The sequence below is a fragment of the Oncorhynchus nerka genome, linkage group LG5, assembly GCF_034236695.1.
Source record: "Oncorhynchus nerka isolate Pitt River linkage group LG5, Oner_Uvic_2.0, whole genome shotgun sequence".
NCBI classification, from domain to species: domain Eukaryota; kingdom Metazoa; phylum Chordata; class Actinopteri; order Salmoniformes; family Salmonidae; genus Oncorhynchus; species Oncorhynchus nerka.
The window spans coordinates 1,170,513-1,197,042 of record NC_088400.1 but is presented as its reverse complement, the minus strand read 5'-3'; the positions used below and the strand labels follow the sequence as shown (position 1 = coordinate 1,197,042).

Here is a 26,530-nt window from a genome sequence, read left to right as displayed (position 1 = left end):
CCCTAGGAGGGGTGATTCACTTGAGTGGGTTGAGTCACTGACGTGATCTTCCTGTCTGGGTTGGTGACCCCCCCTTGGGTTGTGCTGTGGTGGAGATCTTTGTGGGCTATACTCGGCCTTGTCTCAGGATGGTAAGTTGGTGGTTGAAGATATTCCTCTAGTGGTGTGGGGGCTGTGCTTTGGCAAAGTGGGTGGGGTTATATCCTGCCTGTTTGGCCCTGTCCGGGGGTATCATCAGATGGGGCCACAGTGTCTCCTGACCCCTCCCCTCCTGTCTCAGCCTCCAGTATTTATGCTGCAGTAGTTTATGTGTCGGGGGGCTAGGGTCAAGTCTGTTATATCTGGAGTACTTCTCCTATCTTATCCAGTGTCCGGTGTGAATTTAACCTCTTGAATATAGGGGGCAGTATTTTCATTTTTGGAAAAATAACGTCCCCAAAGTAAACGGCTATTGTGTCAGGACAAGATGCTAGAATATGCATATATGACAGCTTAGGATAGAAAATACTTTAAAGTTTCCAAAACTGTAAAAATATTGTCTGTGAGTATAACAGAACTGATATTGCAGGCGAAAGCCTGAGAAAAATCAAAACAGGAAGGGACTCTTATTTAGAAGGCCGTGGTGCTTTTCTATGGCTTCCCTAATGTGTCTAGTGTCACAATACATAGTTTCCTGTCTCTCTGTGCCAGTTCGTCTTGTATGTTTGTCAAGTCGACCAGCGTGTTCTTCCCATTCTCTTTTTGATAGTCTTCCCGGTTTTGACCCCTGCCAGACTCTGGACTACTTTCCCGCCTGCCTGGTCATCCTGCCTGCCCTGTCCTTGATTCTGCCTACCCTTCGGTACTTTTGCCCGTCCACGACCAATCTCTTGCCTTACCCCATTGTATTAATAAATATTGTACGACTCCAACCATCTGCCTCTTGTGTCTGCATCTGTGTCTCGCATTGTGTCATGATACCGTTGACTGCTGCTTCCATTTTATTTCCTTGTATTGCCACTGCTATATCATCAAATTAATGATCTATGTGAGTCTCAGAAATGAATGAATGTTATCTTAAATTAGCAAGTTATTGATTTCATGAACCTTATTTCAAAGGCTACATATATTAATATGAGCTATGTTCAGCCCTTTCCTGGGGAGCTGATCAGAGATAGACATAATATGGAAAAGAGCAAACAAAGCAAGGGAAAGACATATACATTCAGCAGTCCATTAATCAGTTGGTGTGTGTGTGTGTGTGTGTGTGTGTGTGTGTGTGTGTGTGTGTGTGTGTGTGTGTGTGTGTGTGTGTGTGTGTGTGTGTGTGTGTGTGTGTGTGTGTGTGTGTGTGTGTGTGTGTGATGCAGGGGTTGAAGCTACAAACTCATAGAGAGGGAGGGAGAGAGAGATAGAGAGAAGGTATGTGTAAGAGAGGGAGAGAGTAAGAAAAAGAGGGAGAGTAAGATAAATATTAAGAGAGTGATAGAGAATAAGAGAGGGAGAAAGGTAAAGAGAGAGTAAGAGATAGAAAGAGTCTGAGAGAGGAAGTGGAAGAGAGAGAGACCTAGGAGGTGCAGCAGAAGTTGTGTGATTGTATCAGTGTGTACCAAAGCAACAGTTCTCTGAGGCTGAAGCAGAGCAGCAGGTTCTATCATCTGTCAGGCAACAGTCTGCAGGTTACGGTAAGAAACTCTCTGTATATATGAACAAACCTCTGGATACTGAATGGTATTAAATTAGTTACTTTATATTTACCATTGATTGAGCTGCCCTTCTTGAACAGGGCTCCCTTGTGGTCTGCTGACTTCAATAGGAAACCCTTAATCTACTGTTTGATAATGCCATCCCTCAGTCACTGTTTAAACTGGAACAACTTCTTATTAGGTAAAGTATCTGAGCAGAGATTACATGTCTAAGGCCATAAATATGTCAACACCTAGGGAGCAATGCTTACTGGTTCACACTGTGTTAGTAAATCAATAGGTTTGGATTTTTAAAATTTAACTAGGCTAAGTCAGTTAAGAACAAATTCTTATTTACAATGACAGCCTACAGGGGACTGCCTTGTTCAGGGGCAGAACAACAGATTTTTACCTGGTCAGCTCGGGATTCAATCCAGCAACCTTTCAGTTACTGGCCCAACACTCTAACCACTAGGCTACCTGCCACCCCAGGTGTTTGGCTGAGCTGCGTGTGTGAGATTAGAAACTAAAGGTGTGTGAGTCTGACCTAGGACAGACAGACAGGCCGGCAGACATATATAGAGATAGGCAGACAGACAGACTGCTGAGTTGCAGAACTGAGATGATTTCAAATGATGATATCTGATTGGTGGTTTTACAGCAGTGTAGAAACCTATCATTTTAATGTCATATGTTGAACAATGTTGAACATCCTTTTACCCTCTGTATATAATGCTGAACTGTTATGGACTAAGGAGTTTCTCTAAGCTCTCAATTCGGGGCGGCATGATGACAAAGTTTCATGACAAAATTTTCACACAAGGGACTGCCGCACCAAAAATGTATTTTATGATGCTGCATAAATTATGTAATATGCCAGGGAGATATGTATACTGTAGCTAAGAAAGTAATACTAAGTGTATGTTGTGTAGTAAGCTTGTCATGCCCTGACCTTAGTATTCTTTGTTTTCTTCATTATTTTGGTTAGGTCAGGGTGTGACATGGGTGTCATGTGTGTTTATCTCTCATCTAGGGTGTTTGTACTGTCTAGTATTTTTTATTTATTTATTGGGTTGATTCCATCTAGGTGTTTATGTAGGTCTATGGTTGCCTAGATTGGTTTTCAATTAGAGGCAGGTGTTTATTGTTGTCTCTGATTGGGAACCATATTTAGGCAGCCATCCTCTTTGGGTATTTTGTGGGTTATTGTCTATGTTATGTTGCACGTTAGCACATTGTTTATATAGTGGTCACGCTCGTCTTATCGTTTTGTTGTTTTTGTTTAAGTGTTCTTCGTGTTCTTCCTGCAATAAAGAGGAATGTATTCTAACCACGCCGCGCTTTGGTCCACTCCATATGACGATCATAACAGAATAACCCACCAACCAAGGACCAAACAGCGTGGTAACGGGCAGCAGCAGCAATCAAAGGACTTCTGGACTTGGGAGGAGATTCTGGACGGCAAAGGACTCTGGGCACAGCCAGGGGAATATCGCCGTCCCAAAGCAGAGCTGGAGGCAGCGAAAGCAGAGAGGCGCCGGTATGAGGAGGCAGCATGGCGGCGCGGCTGGAAGCCCGAGTGGCAGCCCCAAAAATGTATTGGGGGAGGGCACACGGGGAGTGTGGCGAAGTCAGGTAGGAGACCTGCGCCAGCTCCCAGTGCTTACCGTGGAGAGAGAGGGCGTTGAAGGCAACGTGTTATGCGGTGGAGCGCACGGTGTCCCCGGTGCGTGTGCATAGCCCGGTGCGGTACATTCCAGCTCCTCGTATCGGCCGGGCTAGAGTGGGCATCGAGCCAGGTGCCATGAAGCCGGCTCTGCGCATCTGGTCTCCAGTGCGTCTCCTCGGACCGGCATACATGGCGCCAGCCTTACGCATGGTGTCCCCGGTTTGCCTGCACAGCCCAGTGCGGGCTATTCCAACTCGCCGTACTGGCCTGGCTACGGGAGCATTCAACCAGGTAAGGTTGGGCAGGCTTGGTGCTCCAGATCTCCAGTGCGCCTTCTTGGTCCGGTCTATCCTGTTCTTCCTCCCTGCACTCGCCCTGAGGTGCGTGTCCTCGGACCAGTACCACCAGTGCCGGCACCACACACCAGGCCTACAGTGCACCTCGTCTGTCCTGAGCCGCCAGAGTCTCCCGTCTGTCCTTAGCCGCCAGAGTCTCCCGTCTGTCCTGAGCCGCCAGAGCCGCCCGTCTGTCCTGAGCCGCCAGAGCCGCCCGTCTGTCCTGAGCCGCCAGAGCCGCCCGTCTGTCCTGAGGCGCCTGAGCCGCCAGTGTGTCCTGACACGTCAGTCAGCCAGGATTATTTGTTTAGGACAAATCGCTCCGTTTTCTGCGTCACGTTTAGCTACGAAAAAAAACCTGCACCCAGGATTGTGTAAATCTATCCGCAAGCTCATTAGCATAACACAACGTTAACTATTCATGAAAATCGCAAATGAAATGAAATTCATCTATTTGCTCTCAAGCTTAGCCTTTTGTTAACAGCACTGTCATCTCAGATTTTCAAAATATGCTTTTGAACCATAGCTAAACAAGCATTTGTGTAACAGTATTGCTAGCCTAGCATAGAATTATGCCTCTCTTTCAACATTTTCCACAAAAACCAGAAAAGCATTTAAATAAAATCATTTACCTTTGAAGAACTTCGGATGTTTTCAATGAGGAGACTCTCAGATAGCAAATGTTCAGTTTTCCTGAAAAATTATTTGTTTAGGACAAATCGCTCCGTTTTCTGCGTCACGTTTAGCTACGAAAAAAAACCTGCACCCAGGATTGTGTAAATCTATCCGCAAGCTCATTAGCATAACACAACGTTAACTATTCATGAAAATCGCAAATGAAATGAAATTCATCTATTTGCTCTCAAGCTTAGCCTTTTGTTAACAACACTGTCATCTCAGATTTTCAAAATATGCTTTTGAACCATAGCTAAACAAGCATTTGTGTAACAGTATTGATAGCCTAGCATAGTATTATGCTTCTTTCACCATGCAACATTTTCCACAAAAACCAGAAAGAAATTCAAATAAAATCATTTATCTTTGAAGAACTTCAGATGTTTTCAATGAGGAGACTCTGTTAGATAGCAAATGTTCCGTTTTTACAAAAAATATTATTTGTGTCGACTAATCGCTCCGTTTTGTTCATCACGTTTGGGTAAGGAAAAAATAATAATAATAAGTCATTAAAACGCAAACTTTTTTCCAAATTAACTCCATAATATCGACAGAAACATGGCAAACGTTGTTTAGAATCAATCCTCAAGGTTTTTTTCACATATCTATCGACGATAAAATCCATCGTGGCAGTTTACTTTCTCTTCTGAAGAAATGTAGAAATGGAACGCGCATGGACCTACAGATTACGCACACAGGACACCGGGGGGGACACCAGGTAAATGTAGTCTCTTATGGTCAATCTTCCAATGATATGCCTACAAACACGTCACAATGCTGCAGACACCTCGGGGAATAGACAGAAAGCATTCACAGCCATATAAGGAGACATTGGAACACAGCGCCTTCAGAATCTGGGGCATTTCCTGTATGAAACTTCATCTTGGTTTCGCCTGTTGCATTAGTTCTGGGGCACTCACAGATAATATCTTTGCAGTTTTGGAGACGTCAGAGTTGTGTCTTTCCAAGGCTGTCAATTGCATGCATAGTTAAGCATCTTTTCGTGACAAAATATTGCGCTTAAAACGGGCACGTCTTTTTATCCAATAATGACATAGCGCCCCCATAGGTTGAACAGGTTAAAGCAAGGCAGCCATATCAGCTATTTTTTTAAAGGCAGTAAATGAGGCTGAATGAAGTGTTTGGCTGCCAGACAAGGATCCGCTGAAAGCCAGGTATAACAGTGGTAAGGTGTTGGGACTCTGCTGTTGGGACACTGCTGATAGCCAGGTGTAGCAGTGGTAAGGTGTTGGGACTCTGCTGTTGGGACTTTATGTTGGCCCTAACAGTTTGTGGGCTTTGCTGGCATGCATCCCAATTTTTTTTTGGGGGGGGGGCGCACCAAGATATACATGCTAAAATTGCCACTGCTCTGATCCCATATCTCCACATAGTTTTGCCAGCAGGTGTGAGCACGCTGAATGTGGTTTGATGTAGTTTACAATCAAAGTTACCTGCTGCAGTAGATCTGAGTTCTGTGCTCAGCTCTTTGGCCGCCAGTTGCTCTCGGTTTATCATACAATGCATCCAGTCTGGGGTCAGGTTTATCATACAGTGTATCCAGTCTGGGGTCAGTCTGGGGTCAGTCTGGGGTCAGGTGTATCATACAATGCATCCAGTCTGGGGTCAGGTTTATCATACAATGCATCCAGTCTGGGGTCAGTCTGGGGTCAGTCTGGGGTCAGGTGTATCATACAATGCATCCAGTCTGGGGTCAGGTTTATCATACAATGCATCCAGTCTGGGTTCAGTCTTGGGTCAGATTTATCATACAATGCATCCAGTCAGGGGTCAGTCTCAGTCTGGGGTCAATGCATCCAGTCTGGGGTCAGGTTTATCATACAATGCATCCAGTATGGTGTCAGTCTGGGGTCAGATTTATCATACAATGCATCCAGTATGGGGTCAGTCTGGGGTCAGTCTGGGGTCAGATTTATCATACAATGCATCCAGTATGGTGTCAGTCTGGGGTCAGATTTATCATACAATGCATCAAGTCTGGGGTCAGTCTGGGGTCAGGTTTATCATACAATGCATCCAGTATGGGGTCAGTCTGGGGTCAGTCTGGGGTCAGATTTATCATACAATAGATCCAGTCTGGGGTCAGTCTGGGGTCAGATTTATCATACAATGCATCCAGTCTGGGATCAGTCTGGGGTCAGATTTATCATACAATGCATCCAGTCTGGGGTCAGTCTCGGGTCAGTCTGGGGTCAGGTTTATCATACAATGCATCCAGTCTGGGGTCAGTCTGGGGTCAGTCTGGGGTCAGGTGTATCATACAATGCATCCAGTCTGGGGTCAGGTTTATCATACAATGCATCCAGTCTGGGTTCAGTCTTGGGTCAGATTTATCATACAATGCATCCAGTCTGGGGTCAGTCTGGGGTCAGTCTGGTGTCAGGTGTATCATACAATGCATCCAGTCTGGGGTCAGGTTTATCATACAATGCATCCAGTATGGTGTCAGTCTGGGGTCAGATTTATCATACAATGCATCCAGTCTGGGGTCAGTCTGGGGTCAGGTTTAACATACAATGCATCCAGTCTGGGGTCAGTCTGGGGTCAGTCTGGGGTCAGGTTTAACATACAATGCATCCAGTCTGGGGTCAGTCTGGGGTCAGTCTGGGGTCAGGTTTATCATACAATGCATCCAGTCTGGGGTCAGTCTGGGGTCAGATTTATCATACAATGCATCCAGTCAGGGGTCAGTCTGGGGTCAGATTTATCATACAATGCATCCAGTCTGGGATCAGTCTGGGGTCAGATTTATCATACAATGCATCCAGTCTGGGGTCAGTCTGGGGTCAGTCTGGGGTCAGGTTTATCATACAATGCATCCAGTCTGGGGTCAGTCTGGGGTCAGATTTATCATACAATGCATCCAGTATGGGGTCAGTCTGGGGTCAGATTTATCATACAATGCATCCAGTCTGGGGTCAGTCTGGGGTCAGTCTGGGGTCAGGTTTATCATACAATGCATCCAGTCTGGGGTCAGTCTGGGGTCAGGTTTATCATACAATGCATCCAGTCTGGGGTCAGTCTGGGGTCAGTCTGGGGTCAGGTTTATCATACAATGCATCCATATGGCAGAGGGAGACAAATTCATAACTAGAGTGCAGAACAACACCACAAAATGATTTACTATAACAGTACAGGTGTTCATTTAATCTTTTTGGGGCGGCAGGTAGCCTGGTGGTTAGAGCGTTGGGCCAGTAACCAGCAGGTAGCCTGGTGGTTAGAGCGTTGGGCCAGTAACCAGCAGGTAGCCTGGTGGTTAGAGCGTTGGGCCAGTAACCAGAAGGTAGCCTGGTGGTTAGAGCGTTGGGCCAGTAACCAGAAGGTAGCCTGGTGGTTAGAGCGTTGGGCCAGTAACCAGCAGGTAGCCTGGTGGTTAGAGCGTTGGGCCAGTAACCAGCAGGTAGCCTGGTGGTTAGAGCGTTGGGCCAGTAACCAGCAGGTAGCCTGGTGGTTAGAGCGTTGGGCCAGTAACCAGCAGGTAGCCTAGTGGTTTGAGCGTTGGGCCAGTAACCAGCAGGTAGCCTGGTGGTTAGAGCGTTGGGCCAGTAACCAGCAGGTAGCCTGGTGGTTAGAGCGTTGGGCCAGTAACCAGCAGGTAGCCTGGTGGTTAGAGCGTTGGGCCAGTAACCAGAAGGTAGCCTGGTGGTTAGAGCGTTGGGCCAGTAACCAGAAGGTAGCCTGGTGGTTAGAGCGTTGGGCCAGTAACCAGAAGGTAGCCTGGTGGTTAGAGCGTTGGGCCAGTAACCAGCAGGTAGCCTAGTGGTTAGAGCGTTGGGCCAGTAACCAGAAGGTAGCCTGGTGGTTAGAGCGTTGGGCCAGTAACCAGAAGGTAGCCTGGTGGTTAGAGCGTTGGGCCAGTAACCAGAAGGTAGCCTGGTGGTTAGAGCGTTGGGCCAGTAACCAGAAGGTAGCCCGGTGGTTAGAGCGTTGGGCCAGTAACCAGAAGGTAGCCTGGTGGTTAGAGCGTTGGGCCAGTAACCAGCAGGTAGCCTGGTGGTTAGAGCGTTGGGCCAGTAACCAGCAGGTAGCCTGGTGGTTAGAGCGTTGGGCCAGTAACCAGAAGGTAGCTGGATCGAATCCCCCAGAGCTGACAAGGTCAAAATCTGTCGTTCTGCCCCTGAACAGGCAGTTAACCCACTGTTCCTAGGCCGTCATTGTAAATACGCATTTATTCTTAACTGACTTGCCTAGTTAAATAAAATAAAACAATTCAAAGGACTTTATTGGCATGGTGATCATGTTGACATTGTCAAACCAAGAGAAAGTGTCATAAATCTTAATCTTACTGCCTTTGCTGTACATAGATTTTTCTATTGTGTTATTGATTGTACATTTGTTTATCCAATGTGTAACTCTGTGTTGTTGTTTTTGTCGCACTGCTTTGCTTTATCTTGGCCAGGTCGCAGTTGCAAATGAGAACCTGTTCTCAACTGGCCTACCTGGTTAAATAAAGGTAAAATAAAATAATAATAAATGTGGCCCTTCACACGATACCATCTGACCTCACTGGACTAGAAAATCACGTCTCTCTCTCTCTCTCTCCCTCTCTCTCTCGCTCTCTCCCTCTGTATCTCTCTCTCCCCCATCTAGCTTCAGAGTTTGTTCTGTTAGGTGACCTAAACTGGGATATGCTTAACACCCCGGCAGTCCTACAATCTAAGCTAGATGCCCTCAATCTCACACAAATCATCAAGGAACCCACCAGGTACAACCCTAAATCTGTAAACAAGGGCACCCTCATAGACGTTATACTGACCAACTGGCCCTCCAAATACACCTCCGCTGTCTTCAACCAGGATCTCAGCGATCACTGCCTCATTGCCTGTATCCACTACGGGTCCGCAGTCAAACGACCACCCCTCATCACTGTCAAACGCTCCCTAAAACACTTCTGCGAGCAGGCCTTTTCTTTCCCGGGTATCCTGGAAGGATATTGACCTCATTCCGTCAGTTGAGGATGCCTGGTAATTCTTTAAAAGTAACTTCCTCACCATCTTAGATAAGCATGCTCCGTTTCAAAAAATGCAGAACGAAGAACAGATATAGCCCTTGGTTCACTCCAGACCTGACTGCCCTCGACCAGCACAAAAACATCCTGTGGCGGACTGCAATAGCATCGAATAGTCCCCGCGATATGCAACTGTTCAGGGAAGTCAGGAACCAATACACACAGTCAGTCAGGAAAGCAAAGGCCAGCTTCTTCAAGCAGAAATTTGCATCCTGTAGCTCTAACTCCAAAAAGTTCTGGGACACTGTAAAGTCCGTGGAGAACAAGAGCACCTCCTCCCAGCTGCCCACTGCACTGAGGCTAGGTAACACTGTCACCACCGATAAATCCATGATTATCGAAAACTTCAACAAGATTTGCTCAACGGCTGGCCATGCCTTCCTCCTGGCTACTCCAACCTCGGCCAACAGCTCCGCCCCCCCGCAGCTCCTCGCCCATGCCTCCACAGCTTCTCCTTTACCCAAATCCAGATAGCAGATGTTCTGAAAGAGCTGCAAAACCTGGACCCCTACAAATCAGCTGGGCTTGACAATCTGGACCCTCTATTTCTGAAACTATCCGCCGCCATTGTCGCAACCCCTATTACCAGCCTGTTCAACCTCTCTTTCATATCGTTTGAGATCACCAAGGATTGGAAAGCTGCCGCAGTCATCCCCCTCTTCAAAGGGGGAGACACCCTGGACCCAAACTGTTACAGACCTATATCCATCCTGCCCTGCCTATCTAAGGTCTTCGAAAGCCAAGTCAACAAACAGATCACTGACCTCTCGAATCCCACCTTACCTTCTCCGCTGTGCAATCTGGTTTCCGAGCCGGTCACGGGTGCACCTCAGCCACGCTCAAGGTACTAAACGATATCATAACCACCATCGATAAAAGACAGTACTGTGCAGCCGTCTTCATCAACCTGGCCAAGGCTTTCGACTCTGTCAATCACCATATTCTTATCGGCAGACTCAGTAGCCTCGGTTTTTCTAATGACTGCCTTGCCTGGTTCACCAACTACTTTGCAGACAGAGTTCAGTGTGTCAAATCGGAGGGCATGTTGTCTGGTCCTCTGGCAGTCTCTATGGGGGTGCCACAGGGTTCAATTCTCGGGCCGACTCTTTTCTCTGTATATATCAATGATGTTGCTCTTGCTGCGGGCGATTCCCTGATCCACCTCTACGCAGACGACACCATTCTGTATACTTCTGTCCCTTCCTTGGACACTGTGCTATCTAACCTTCAAACAAGCTTCAATTCCTTCCATGTTCTCCAACTGCTCTTAAACGCTAGTAAAACCAAATGCATGCTTTTCAACCATTCGCTGCCTGCACCCGCATGCCCGACTAGCATCACCACCCTGGATGGTTCCGACCTAGAATATGTGGACATCTATAAGTACCTAGGTGTCTGGCTAGACTGTAAATTCTCCTTCCAGACTCATGTCAAACATCTCCAATCTAAAATAAAATCTAGAGTCTGCTTTCTATTCCACAACAAAGCCTCCTTCACTCACGGCGCCAAACTTACCCTAGTAAAACTGACCATCCTACCGATCCTCGACTTCGGCGATGTCATCTACAAAATAGCTTCCAATACTCTACTCAGCAAACTAGATGCAGTTTATCACAGTGCCATCCGTTTTGTTACTAAAGCACCTTATACCACCCACCACTGCGACCTGTATGCTCTAGTCGGCTGGCCCTCGCTACATATTCGTCGCCAGGCTCCAGGTCATCTACAAGTCCATGCTAGGTAAAGCACCGCCTTATCTCAGTTCACTGGTCACGATGGCAACACCCACCGGTAGCACGCGCTCCAGCAGGTGTATCTCACTGATCATCCCTAAAGCCAACACTTCATTTGGCCGCCTTTCATTCCAGTTCTCTGCTGCCTGTGACTGGAACGAATTGCAAAAATCGCTGAAGTTGGAGACTTATCTCCCTCACCAGCTTTAAACATCTGCTATCTGAGCAGCTAACCGATCGCTGCAGCTGTACATAGTCCATTGGTAAATAGCCCACCCCCAATTTACCTACCTCATCCCCATACTGTTTATATTTATTTACTTTCTGCTCTTTTGCACACCAGTATCTTTGCACACCAGTAATTATGTAATTATCCGCCAACCTCCTCATGCCTTTTGCACACAATGTAAATAGACTCTTTTTTTTTTTTCTACTGTGTTATTGACTTGTTAATTGTTTACTCCATGTGTAACTCTGTGTTGTTGTCTGTTCACACTGCTATGCTTTATCTTGGCCAGGTCGCAGTTGTAAATGAGAACTTGTTCTCAACTAGCCTACCTGGTGAAATAAACTAAAAAAATCCACCTGGACCTCTCACGCTGGAACTCTCTCTCAGACATCCAGCAGGATAAGTGAGGCTTTCTCACTCACTCACTTTCTCACTCAATTTAATTCAATTCAAGGGCTTTATTGGAATGGGAAACATGTTAACAAGTGAAATAGATAATAAACAAAAGTGAAATAAACAATTAAAATTAACAGTAAACATTACACTCACAGAAGTTCCAAAAGAATAAAGACATTTAAAATGTCATTATGTCTATACACCAAATCAAATTTTATTTGTCACATACACATGGTTAGCAGATGTTAATGCGAGTGTAGCAAAATGCTTGTGCTTCTAGTTCTGACAGTGCAGTAATATCTAACAAGTAATCTAACAAATTATACACACAATGTAAGGGGATGGAATAAGAATATGTACATACAAATATATGGATGAGCGATGGCCGTGCAGCATAGGCAAGATGCAGTAGATGGTATAGAATACAGTATATACATATGAGATGAGTAATGTAAGGTATGCAAACGTTATTAAAGTGGCCAGTGTAGACAGCAGCCTCTCTGTGTTAGTGGTGGCTGTTTAACAGTCTGATGGCCTTGAGATAGAAGCTGTTTTTCAGTCTCCCGGTCCCTACTTTGATGCACCTGTACTGACCTCGCCTTCTGGATGATAGCGGGGTGAACAGACAGTGGATTGTCCTTGATGATCTTTTTGTCCTTCCTGTGACATCGGGTGGTGTAGGTGTCCTGGAGGGCAGGTAGTTTGCCACCCTCCCGGTGATGCGTTGTGCAGACCACACTATCCTCCGGAGAGCCTTGCGGTTGAGGGCGGTGCAGTTGCCTTCCCAGGCGGTGTTACAGCCGACAGTGTCATGATCTCTCTGGAACTTTCATTACGCACATTCCGAGTGATTGTATAAGTGTGTCCTTGGTTTACCATTGTCCTGTCGATTATTGTTACTATGTCCGTTGGTCTTGTGAGTACCTGTACTGTGTGTTTTGGCTTTAGTGCCATTGTGGATTGCGCAGATGATTACTTGACAGGCAGGATGCTCTCGATTGTGCATCTGTAAAAGTTTATGAGGGTTTTAGGTGACAGGCCAAATTTCTTCAGCCTCCTGAGGTTGAAGAGGCGCTGTTGCGCCTTCTTCACCACGATGTCTGTGTGGGTGGACCATTTCAGTTTGTCCGTGATGTGTACGCCAAGGAACTTAAAACTTTACACCTTCTCCACTACTGTCCCGCCAATGTGTATAGGAGGGGGTGGACCCTGTGCTGTTTCCTGAAGTCCACGATCATCTCCTTTGTTTTGTTGACATTGGGTTAGGGGTTATTTTCCTGACCCTCACCTCCTCCTGTCTCGTTGTTGGTAATCAAGCCTATCACTGTAGTGTAATCTGCAAACTTGATGATTTGAGTTGGTGGCGTGCATGGCCACGCAGTCATGGGTGAACAGGGAGTACAGGAGATGGCTGAGAACGCACCCTTGTGAGGCCCCAGTGTTGAGGATCAGTGGGGTGGAGATGTTGTTTCCTACCTTCACCACCTGGGAGTGGTCCGTCGAAAAGGTCGAGGGTATCAGGTAGGGTGGAGGTGATATGATCCTTGACTAGTCTCTCAAAGCACATCATGATGACAGAAGTGAGTGCTATGGGGCGATAGTCATTTAGTTCAGTTACATTTGCTTTCTGGGAACAGGAACAATGGTGGCCCTCTTGAAGCATGTGGGGACAACAGACCGGGATAGGGATTGATTGAAAATGTCCGTAAAAACACCAGCCAGCTGGTCTGCGCATGCTCTGAGGACGCGGTTAGGGATGCCGTCTGGCCCGGCAGCCTACAGAGGGTTAACGCGTTTAATTGTTTTACTGACGTCGGCCATGGAGAAGGACAGCCCACAGCCTTTGGTCGCGGGCCATGTCGGTGGCACTGTATTGTCCTCAAAGCGTGCAAAGAAGTTGTTTAATTTGTCTGAGAGCAAGACGTCGGTGTCCACGACGGGCCTGGTTTTCTTTTTGTTATTTGTTAAGAAAAAGTTTCAGCTTTTCTAGTAAGATGTTAGGGGACAAGCAGACACGTCTGGAAGTCATGTGTATTGTAAGAGCCTTCACAAAAAGCCCACAAGGTACCGATGGACCTCAGACATATTCTTCATCAAGAGGTCGAGCTATACCCCAACGTTACAGGGAACCAGGGCATAAATTAAATGGGGCCAAACAATCAATTGTAGTTGAACTACCAGGAGGACCAGTGTTCTGGACGACAGCTAACATTGTAGTTAAACTACCAGGAGGACCAGTGTTCTAGACTACAGCTAACATTGTAGTTAAACTACCAGGAGGACAAGTGTTTTAACCTACAGCTAACATTGTAGTTAAACTACCAGGAGGACCAGTGTTTTAACATACAGCTAACATTGTAGTTAAACTACCAGGAGGACCAGTGTTCTGGACTACAGCTAACATTGTAGTTAAACTACCAGGAGGACCAGTGTTCTGGACTACAGCTAACATTGTAGTTAAACTACCAGGAGGACCAGTGTTCTGGACTACAGTTAACATTGTAGTTAAACTACCAGGAGGACCAGTGTTCTGGACTACAGCTAACATTGTATTTAAACTACCAGGAGGACCAGTGTTCTGGACTACAGCTAACATTGTAGTTGAACCTCCAGGAGGTATATAGTTTATATTGTTTGAATTACTTGTGTAGTTTATTTAGTGGACAGATGATCATGAATGACAACCTCTATCTAGATTTATTGTACATGTCCTCTGCCTACACACATCTTAAGGTGTGTCCCAAATGGCACCCTGGAAAACACTAGTCTACTATAAAGAGAATGAGCACTCTATTCAAACTGGGGCCTGGACAAACACACACACACGCACATGCACACACACGCACAGACACACTTCCTTGTACCTGAGCAGGATGTTTGTCTATGTCTTATATTTCCCAGCTGTTTACTGAAAAACTGTAATATCAGAGGTGAAACAAAATGAAAAGTGAGGTAAGGTGTTTAACATAGCTACTAACAGGATGTCTGTCAGGTCAGGTGTTTAACATAGCTACTAGCAGGATGTCTGTCAGGTATTTAACATAGCTACTAACAGGATGTCTGGCAGGTGTTTAACATAGCTACTAACAGGATGTCTGTCAGGTCAGGTGTTTAACATAGCTACTAGCAGGATGTCTGTCAGGTCAGGTGTTTAACATAGCTACTAGCAGGATGTCTGTCAGGTCAGGTGTTTAACATAGCTACTAGCAGGATGTCTGTCAGGTCAGGTGTTTAACATAGCTACTAGCAGGATGTCTGTCAGGTGTTTAACATAGCTACTAGCAGGATGTCTGTCAGGTGTTTAACATAGCTACTAGCAGGATGTCTGTCAGGTGTTTAACATAGCTACTAACAGGATGTCTGTCAGGTCAGGTGTTTAACATAGCTACTAGCAGGATGTCTGTCAGGTGTTTAACATAGCTACTAGCAGGATGTCTGTCAGGTGTTTAACATAGCTACTAGCAGGATGTCTGTCAGGTCAGGTGTTTAACATAGCTACTAGCAGGATGTCTGTCAGGTGTTTAACATAGCTACTAACAGGATGTCTGTCAGGTCAGGTGTTTAACATAGCTACTAACAGGATGTCTGTCAAGGTGTTTAACATAGCTACTAGCAGGATGTCTGTCAGGTGTTTAACATAGCTACTAACAGGATGTCTGTCAAGGTGTTTAACATAGCTACTAGCAGGATGTCTGTCAGGTCAGTCTGCTCAGCAGTGTCTGTCAAGGTGTTTAACATAGCTACTAACAGGATGTCTGTCAGGTGTTTAACATAGCTACTAGCAGGATGTCTGTCAGGTGTTTAACATAGCTACTAACAGGATGTCTGTCAGGTGTTTAACATAGCTACTAGCAGGATGTCTGTCAGGTCAGGTGTTTAACATAGCTACTAGCAGGATGTCTGTCAGGTCAGGTGTTTAACATAGCTACTAACAGGATGTCTGTCAGGTGTTTAACATAGCTACTAGCAGGATGTCTGTCAGGTCAGGTGTTTAACATAGCTACTAACAGGATGTCTGTCAGGTGTTTAACATAGCTACTAGCAGGATGTCTGTCAGGTGTTTAACATAGCTACTAGCAGGATGTCTGTCAGGTGTTTAACATAGCTACTAGCAGGATGTCTGTCAGGTGTTTAACATAGCTACTAGCAGGATGTCTGTCAGGTCAGGTGTTTAACATAGCTACTAACAGGATGTCTGTCAGGTGTTTAACATAGCTACTAGCAGGATGTCTGTCAGGTCAGGTGTTTAACATAGCTACTAACAGGATGTCTGTCAGGTGTTTAACATAGCTACTAGCAGGATGTCTGTCAGGTGTTTAACATAGCTACTAACAGGATGTCTGTCAGGTGTTTAACATAGCTACTAGCAGGATGTCAGGATGTTTAACTGCTACTAACAGGATGTCTGTCAGGTGTTTAACATAGCTACTAGCAGGATGTCTGTCAGGTCAGGTGTTTAACATAGCTACTAACAGGATGTCTGTCAGGTGTTTAACATAGCTACTAGCAGGATGTCTGTCAGGTCAGGTGTTTAACATAGCTACTAGCAGGATGTCTGTCAGGTCAGGTGTTTAACATAGCTACTAGCAGGATGTCTGTCAGGTGTTTAACATAGCTACTAACAGGATGTCTGTCAGGTGTTTAACATAGCTACTAACAGGATGTCTGTCAGGTCAGGTGTTTAACATAGCTACTAGCAGGATGTCTGTCAGGTCAGGTGTTTAACATAGCTACTAGCAGGATGTCTGTCAGGTCAGGTGTTTAACATAGCTACTAGCAGGATGTCTGTCAGGTGTTTAACATAGCTACTAGCAGGATGTCTGTCAGGTGTTTAACATAGCTACTAGCAGGATGTCTGTCAGGTCAGGTGTTTAACATAGCTACTAGCAGGATGTCTGTCAGGTGTTTAACATAGCTACTAGCAGGATGTCTGTCAGGTCAGGTGTTTAACATAGCTACTAACAGGATGTCTGTCAGGTGTTTAACATAGCTACTAACAGGATGTCTGTCAGGTCAGGTGTTTAACATAGCTACTAGCAGGATGTCTGTCAGGTCAGGTGTTTAACATAGCTACTAGCAGGATGTCTGTCAGGTGTTTAACATAGCTACTAGCAGGATGTCTGTCAGGTGTTTAACATAGCTACTAACAGGATGTCTGTCAGGTGTTTAACATAGCTACTAACAGGATGTCTGTCAGGTCAGGTGTTTAACATAGCTACTAACAGGATGTCTGTCAGGTGTTTAACATAGCTACTAGCAGGATGTCTGTCAGGTCAGGTGTTTAACATAGCTACTAGCAGGATGTCTGTCAGGTCAGGTGTTTAACATAGCTACTAGCAGGATGTCTGTCAGGTGTTTAACATAGCTACTAGCAGGATGTCTATCAGGTCAGGTGTTTAACATAGCTACTAGCAGGATGTCTGTCAGGTCAGGTGTTTAACATATAGCATTCTAGTTTGCTCAGTTTTTTTTGTTTATTCTATCCAATATGTCAAGTAATGATCTTTATGTTTTCTCGTGATTTGGTTGGGTCTAATTGTGTTGCTGTCCTAGGGCTCTGTGTGGTCTGTTTGTGTTTGTGAACAGAGCCCCAGGAACAGCTTGCTTAGGGGCCTCCTCTCCAGGTTCATCTCTCTGTAGGTGATAGCTTTGTTGTGTTTTTTTGCCAAATATAACCACAGGCTTGTTTGTGTACATTCATTTTATGTTGTATGTTTGTCCCCCAACAACACTTTCCATCAATATGTATTACAGACCCTTATGACAAATTGAGTCAAATTATTTTTTGAAATCAACAAAGCATGAGAAGAATTTGCCTTTGTTTTGTTTGTTTGTCAGTTAGGGTGTGCAGGGTGAATATGTGGGCTGTCATACGGTAATTTGGTAAAAAGCCCATTTGACATTTGCTCAATACATTATTTTCATGAGGAAATGTACGAGTCTGCTGTTAGGATTTCCCCAAGGATGCTGTTGATGCATATCCCACAGTAGTTATTGCTGTCAAATTTGTCTCCACTTTTGTGGAGTTTGGTGATCAGTCCTTGGTTCCAAACATTGGGGAACATGCCAGAGCTAAAGTTAAAATTAAAGAGTTAAATTATAGCCAATTGGAATTTGTGGTTTGTATATTTAATCATTTCATTGACGATACCATCAACACCACAGTTATTTTGGGGTTGGGTTTGTATTTTGTCCTGTTATCAGGACTCAGGCTAAGATGCAAGAGGTGGATAGTACGAGTCTCAGAAGCAGGAGTTGTGACCCATTTTTGTGTCTAGGGGGACATATGGGGGAGGGAATGATGTCACCTCCATGTAGATGTTTGTTCTGGTTCTTGTCCAGTTCTGGCATTTCAATCACCACAGACTAGTGCATTTCCCTGGGCCTCTAAATGATTGATTTCCCCCTCCAGGATGGAGAAGCTGTCTTCATTAAAGTATGGGGATTCTAGTGGGGGATATAGGGATTCTAGTGGGGGATATAGGGGATTCTAGTGGGGGGATATAGGGATTCTAGTGGGGGATATAGGGATTCTAGTGGGGGGATATAGGGGATTCTAGTGGGGGGATATAGGGATTCTAGTGGGGGATATAGGGGATTCTAGTGGGGGATATAGGGGATTCTAGTGGGGGGATATAGGGGATTCTAGTGGTGGGATATAGGGATTCTAGTGGGGGATATAGGGGATTCTAGTGGGGGATATAGGGGATTCTAGTGGTGGGATATAGGGATTCTAGTGGGGGATATAGGGGATTCTAGTGGGGATATAGGGATTCTAGTGGGGGATATAGGGGATTCTAGTGGGGGGATATAGGGGATTCTAGTGGGGATATAGGGATTCTAGTGGTGGATATAGGGATTCTAGTGGGGGATATAGGGATTCTAGTGGGGGGATATAGGGATTCTAGTGGGGGGATATAGGGGATTCTAGTGGTGGGATATAGGGGATTCTAGTGGGGGGATATAGGGGATTCTAGTGGGGGGGATATAGGTAGCACACAGGAGGACATTTTTCTCTTTTGAGATCATCGTCTTTTGAATTTCTAGCCAAATGTAAAATGCTCCTGTTTTGACTAATTTAATTGAGTGAGTTAGGTCTGCTCTATATCAAATTAGCATACCCCCTGAGTCCCTTCCCTGTTTCACACTTGGTATTTTGGTGGATGGGACTACCAGCTCTCTGTAACCTGAGAGCCCAGTTTCCGTCTGGGTCATTTGTGTGTTTTATTATGTGGCTGATGGGGGGTACTTAGGGGTGAGTGGGATCCCCTGGGCTTGGGGTTCTTCATTTGTCTGTCCTGCTGTGATGTGGAGGCTATGGTCAGGGTTTGGATTGGGCTGTTCTGCTGGCTTCTCTGCGGGGGTGGCCAGCTCTCTAATGGGTTGTTCTGTCACACGTCACTGTTCTAACCTTCTCCTCGAGCACTTTCACCTACTCCTCTAGTGCTCCGTCCAGAGTGCAGACATGTCTCTCTCCAGCTCCAGCTCTCCAGGTCTGGTTGAAAGGATGATGTTTAGCTGGACTAATTGTTTTGGTGCTGACTGGAGTGTGTTCACCTGCTGGTCCAGCTCCACCTGCCTTACCTCCAGCTGGGTGAATGCATCCTTCATTTCAATGAGGTAGTAGTGCTCTGTGCTGGGAGGTTGACTCATCTTTGGGGTTGTATAATGAAGAGGTCTGGTCTGATATGTTCGGGATGTGTGTATCTTTCTCAATAGAGAGCATATCCTGCTGAGCTCTAGATGAAAATGTTTGGGGTTCCCCAATACCATTACTGTTCCAGAATTGTACAGGATTGTCCCATTTCTATGGCAGTCATCAAGAAGTGTCTTGATTTTTCCATAAGGAGCTTATTATTTTTTACTATTTCCATGACAACAACTGTCAGTACTGACCCAATAGATGTTACTGTCAGAACAGAACAGAACAGACCCAATAGATGTTACTGTCAGAACAGAACAGAACAGTACTGACCCAATAGATGTTACTGTCAGAACAGAACAGAACAGACCCAATAGATGTTACTGTCAGAACAGAACAGACCTGACCCAATAGATGTTACTGTCAGAACAGAACAGAACAGACCCAATAGATGTTACTGTCAGAACAGAACAGAACAGAACAGACCTGACCCAATAGATGTTACTGTCAGAACAGAACAGAACAGTACTGACCCAATAGATGTTACTGTCAGAACAGAACAGTCCTGACCCAATAGATGTTACTGTCAGAACAGAACAGTACTGACCCAATAGATGTTACTGTCAGAACAGAACAGAACAGACCCAATAGATGTTACTGTCAGAACAGAACAGACCTGACCCAATAGATGTTACTGTCAGAACAGAACAGAACAGACCTGACCCAATAGATGTTACTGTCAGAACAGAACAGAACCTGACCCAATAGATGTTACTGTCAGAACAGAACAGACCCAATAGATGTTACTGTCAGAACAGAACAGACCTGACCCAATAGATGTTACTGTCAGAACAGAACAGACCTGACTCAATAGATGTTACTGTCAGAACAGAACAGACCTGACCAAATAGATGTTACTGTCAGAACAGAACAGTACTGACCCAATAGATGTTACTGTCAGATCAGAACAGTACTGACCCAATAGATGTTACTGTCAGAACAGAACAGACCTGACTCAATATATGTTACTGTCAGAACAGAACAGACCTGACCCAATAGATGTTACTGTCAGAACAGAACAGAACTGACCCAATAGATGTTACTGTCAGAACAGAACAGACCTGACTCAATATATGTTAGTGTCAGAACAGAACAGACCTGACCCAATAGATGTTACTGTCAGAACAGAACAGACCTGACCTGACCCAATAGATGTTACTGTCAGAACAGAACAGACCTGACCCAATAGATGTTACTGTCAGAACAGAACAGACCTGACCCAATAGATGTTACTGTCAGAACAGAACAGACCTGACCTGACCCAATAGATGTTACTGTCAGAACAGAACAGAACAGACCTGACTCAATAGATGTTACTGTCAGAACAGAACAGTACTGACTCAATAGATGTTACTGTCAGAACAGAACAGTCCTGACCCAATAGATGTTACTGTCAGAACAGAACAGAACAGACCTGACCCAATAGATGTTACTGTCAGAACAGAACAGTCCTGACCCAATAGATGTTACTGTCAGAACAGAACAGTCCTGACCCAATAGATGTTACTGTCAGAACAGAACAGTACTGACCCAATAGATGTTACTGTCAGAACAGAACAGTACTGACCCAATAGATGTTACTGTCAGAACAGAACAGTACTGACCCAATAGATGTTACTGTCAGAACAGAACAGTACTGACCCAATATATGTTACTGTCAGAACAGAACAGACCTGACTCAATAGATGTTACTGTCAGAACAGAACAGACCTGACCAGATAGATGTTACTGTCAGAACAGAACAGACTCAATAGATGTTACTGTCAGAACAGAACAGAACAGACTCAATAGATGTTACTGTCAGAACAGAACAGAACAGACCTGACCCAATAGATGTTACTGTCAGAACAGAACAGACCTGACTCAATAGATGTTACTGTCAGAACAGAACAGTACTGACCCAATAGATGTTACTGTCAGAACAGAACAGTACTGACCCAATAGATGTTACTGTCAGAACAGAACAGACTCAATAGATGTTACTGTCAGAGCAGAACAGTACTGACCCAATAGATGTTACTGTCAGAACAGAACAGACCTGACTCAATATATGTTACTGTCAGAACAGAACAGACCTGACCAAATAGATGTTACTGTCAGAACAGAACAGTACTGACCCAATAGATGTTACTGTCAGATCAGAACAGTACTGACCCAATAGATGTTACTGTCAGAACAGAACAGACCTGACTCAATATATGTTACTGTCAGAACAGAACAGACCTGACCCAATAGATGTTACTGTCAGAACAGAACAGAACTGACCCAATAGATGTTACTGTCAGAACAGACCTGACTCAATATATGTTACTGTCAGAACAGAACAGACCTGACCCAATAGATGTTACTGTCAGAACAGAACAGACCTGACCTGACAATAGATGTTACTGTCAGAACAGAACAGACCTGACCCAATAGATGTTACTGTCAGAACAGAACAGACCTGACCCAATAGATGTTACTGTCAGAACAGAACAGACCTGACCTGACCCAATAGATGTTACTGTCAGAACAGAACAGAACAGACCTGACTCAATAGATGTTACTGTCAGAACAGAACAGTACTGACTCAATAGATGTTACTGTCAGAACAGAACAGTCCTGACCCAATAGATGTTACTGTCAGAACAGAACAGAACAGACCTGACCCAATAGATGTTACTGTCAGAACAGAACAGTCCTGACCCAATAGATGTTACTGTCAGAACAGAACAGTCCTGACCCAATAGATGTTACTGTCAGAACAGAACAGTACTGACCCAATAGATGTTACTGTCAGAACAGAACAGTACTGACCCAATAGATGTTACTGTCAGAACAGAACAGTACTGACCCAATAGATGTTACTGTCAGAACAGAACAGTACTGACCCAATATATGTTACTGTCAGAACAGAACAGACCTGACTCAATAGATGTTACTGTCAGAACAGAACAGACCTGACCAGATAGATGTTACTGTCAGAACAGAACAGACCTGACCAATAGATGTTACAGAACAGAACAGACTCAATAGATGTTACTGTCAGAACAGAACAGAACAGACTCAATAGATGTTACTGTCAGAACAGAACAGAACAGACCTGACCCAATAGATGTTACTGTCAGAACAGAACAGAACAGACCTGACTCAATAGATGTTACTGTCAGAACAGAACAGTACTGACCCAATAGATGTTACTGTCAGAACAGAACAGTACTGACCCAATAGATGTTACTGTCAGAACAGAACAGACTCAATAGATGTTACTGTCAGAGCAGAACAGTACTGACCCAATAGATGTTACTGTCAGAACAGAACAGTACTGACCCAATAGATGTTACTGTCAGAACAGAACAGTACTGACCCAATAGATGTTACTGTCAGAACAGAACAGAACTGACCCAATAGATGTTACTGTCAGAACAGAACAGAACAGACCTGACCCAATAGATGTTACTGTCAGAACAGAACAGAACAGACCTGACCCAATAGATGTTACTGTCAGAACAGAACAGAACAGACCTGACCCAATAGATGTTACTGTCAGAACAGAACAGTCCTGACCCAATAGATGTTACTGTCAGAACAGAACAGTCCTGACCCAATAGATGTTACTGTCAGAACAGAACAGTACTGACCCAATAGATGTTACTGTCAGAACAGAACAGTACTGACCCAATAGATGTTACTGTCAGAACAGAACAGTACTGACCCAATAGATGTTACTGTCAGAACAGAACAGTACTGACCCAATATATGTTACTGTCAGAACAGAACAGACCTGACTCAATAGATGTTACTGTCAGAACAGAACAGACCTGACCAGATAGATGTTACTGTCAGAACAGAACAGACTCAATAGATGTTACTGTCAGAACAGAACAGAACAGACTCAATAGATGTTACTGTCAGAACAGAACAGAACAGACCTGACCCAATAGATGTTACTGTCAGAACAGAACAGAACAGACCTGACTCAATAGATGTTACTGTCAGAACAGAACAGTACTGACCCAATAGATGTTACTGTCAGAACAGAACAGTACTGACCCAATAGATGTTACTGTCAGAACAGAACAGACTCAATAGATGTTACTGTCAGAGCAGAACAGTACTGACCCAATAGATGTTACTGTCAGAACAGAACAGACCTGACCCAATAGATGTTACTGTCAGAACAGAACAGTACTGACCCAATAGATGTTACTGTCAGAACAGAACAGAACTGACCCAATAGATGTTACTGTCAGAACAGAACAGAACAGACCTGACCCAATAGATGTTACTGTCAGAACAGAACAGAACAGACCTGACCCAATAGATGTTACTGTCAGAACAGAACAGAACAGACCTGACCCAATAGATGTTACTGTCAGAACAGAACAGTCCTGACCCAATAGATGTTACTGTCAGAACAGAACAGATGTTACTGACCCAAATAGATGTTACTGTCAGAACAGAACAGTACTCAGAACCAATAGATGTTACTGTCAGAGCAGAACAGTACTGACCCAATAGATGTTACTGTCAGAACAGAACAGACCTGACCCAATAGATGTTACTGTCAGAACAGAACAGTACTGACCCAATAGATGTTACTGTCAGAACAGAACAGACCTGACCCAATAGATGTTACTGTCAGAACAGAACAGACCTGACCAGATAGATGTTACTGTCAGAACAGAACAGACTCAATAGATGTTACTGTCAGAACAGAACAGACTGACCCAATAGATGTTACTGTCAGAACAGAACAGAACAGACCTGACCCAATAGATGTTACTGTCAGAACAGAACAGAACAGACCTGACTCAATAGATGTTACTGTCAGAACAGAACAGTACTGACCCAATAGATGTTACTGTCAGAACAGAACAGTACTGACCCAATAGATGTTACTGTCAGAACAGAACAGACTCAATAGATGTTACTGTCAGAGCAGAACAGTACTGACCCAATAGATGTTACTGTCAGAACAGAACAGTACTGACCCAATAGATGTTACTGTCAGAACAGAACAGTACTGACCCAATAGATGTTACTGTCAGAACAGACCTGACCCAATAGATGTTACTGTCAGAACAGAACAGAACAGACCTGACCCAATAGATGTTACTGTCAGAACAGAACAGAACAGACCTGACCCAATAGATGTTACTGTCAGAACAGAACAGAACAGACCTGACCCAATAGATGTTACTGTCAGAACAGAACAGACCTGACCCAATAGATGTTACTGTCAGAACAGAACAGTACTGACCCAATAGATGTTACTGTCAGAACAGAACAGACCTGACTCAATAGATGTTACTGTCAGAACAGAACAGACCTGACTCAATAGATGTTACTGTCAGAACAGAACAGAACTGACCCAATAGATGTTACTGTCAGAACAGAACAGACCTGACTCAATATATGTTACTGTCAGAACAGAACAGACCTGACCCAATAGATGTTACTGTCAGAACAGAACAGACCTGACCAGATAGATGTTACTGTCAGAACAGAACAGACCTGACCAGATAGATGTTACTGTCAGAACAGAACAGACCTGACCCAATAGATGTTACTGTCAGAACAGAACAGACCTGACCTGACCCAATAGATGTTACTGTCAGAACAGAACAGAACAGACCTGACCCAATAGATGTTACTGTCAGAACAGAACAGTACTGTCAGACAGAACCAAATAGATGTTACTGTCAGAACAGAACAGAACAGAACAGACTGACCCAATAGATGTTACTGTCAGAACAGAACAGAACAGACCCAATAGATGTTACTGTCAGAACAGAACAGAACAGACCAAATAGATGTTACTGTCAGAACAGAACAGTACTGACCCAATATATGTTACTGTCAGAACAGAACAGAACAGACCCAATAGATGTTACTGTCAGAACAGAACAGAACAGACCAAATAGATGTTACTGTCAGAGCAGAACAGTACTGACCCAATAGATGTTACTGTCAGAACAGAACAGAACAGAACAGAACAGACCTGACCCAATAGATGTTACTGTCAGAACAGAACAGTACTGACCCAATAGATGTTACTGTCAGAACAGAACAGACCTGACTCAATAGATGTTACTGTCAGAACAGAACAGACCTGACTCAATAGATGTTACTGTCAGAACAGAACAGATTCAATAGATGTTACTGTCAGAGCAGAACAGTACTGACCCAATAGATGTTACTGTCAGAACAGAACAGACTCAATAGATGTTACTGTCAGAACAGAACAGAACAGACTCAATAGATGTTACTGTCAGAACAGAACAGAACAGACCTGACCCAATAGATGTTACTGTCAGAACAGAACAGAACAGACCTGACTCAATAGATGTTACTGTCAGAACAGAACAGTACTGACCCAATAGATGTTACTGTCAGAACAGAACAGTACTGACCCAATAGATGTTACTGTCAGAACAGAACAGACTCAATAGATGTTACTGTCAGAGCAGAACAGTACTGACCCAATAGATGTTACTGTCAGAACAGAACAGTACTGACCCAATAGATGTTACTGTCAGAACAGAACAGTACTGACCCAATAGATGTTACTGTCAGAACAGACCTGACCCAATAGATGTTACTGTCAGAACAGAACAGAACAGACCTGACCCAATAGATGTTACTGTCAGAACAGAACAGAACAGACCTGACCCAATAGATGTTACTGTCAGAACAGAACAGAACAGACCTGACCCAATAGATGTTACTGTCAGAACAGAACAGACCTGACCCAATAGATGTTACTGTCAGAACAGAACAGTACTGACCCAATAGATGTTACTGTCAGAACAGAACAGACCTGACTCAATAGATGTTACTGTCAGAACAGAACAGACCTGACTCAATAGATGTTACTGTCAGAGCAGAACAGACCTGACTCAATAGATGTTACTGTCAGAACAGAACAGACCTGACTCAATAGATGTTACTGTCAGAGCAGAACAGACCTGACCCAATAGATGTTACTGTCAGAACAGAACAGACCTGACTCAATAGATGTTACTGTCAGAGCAGAACAGACCTGACTCAATAGATGTTACTGTCAGAACAGAACAGTACTGACCCAATAGATGTTACTGTCAGAACAGAACAGAA

General features: G+C 44.5%; 1 protein-coding gene across 1 annotated transcript in view; it reads left to right on the top strand.

Annotated features, from left to right (window-relative positions):
* Positions 1-1,385: 1,385 nt before the first annotated feature.
* Positions 1,386-26,530, top strand: part of LOC115126377 (cysteinyl leukotriene receptor 1-like) — a 50,909-nt gene continuing 25,764 nt past the window's right edge. The window contains exon 1 of the mRNA XM_065018264.1: positions 1,386-1,664. The gene's annotated coding sequence lies outside the window, so the exon portion shown is untranslated. The remainder of the gene's footprint in view (positions 1,665-26,530) is intronic.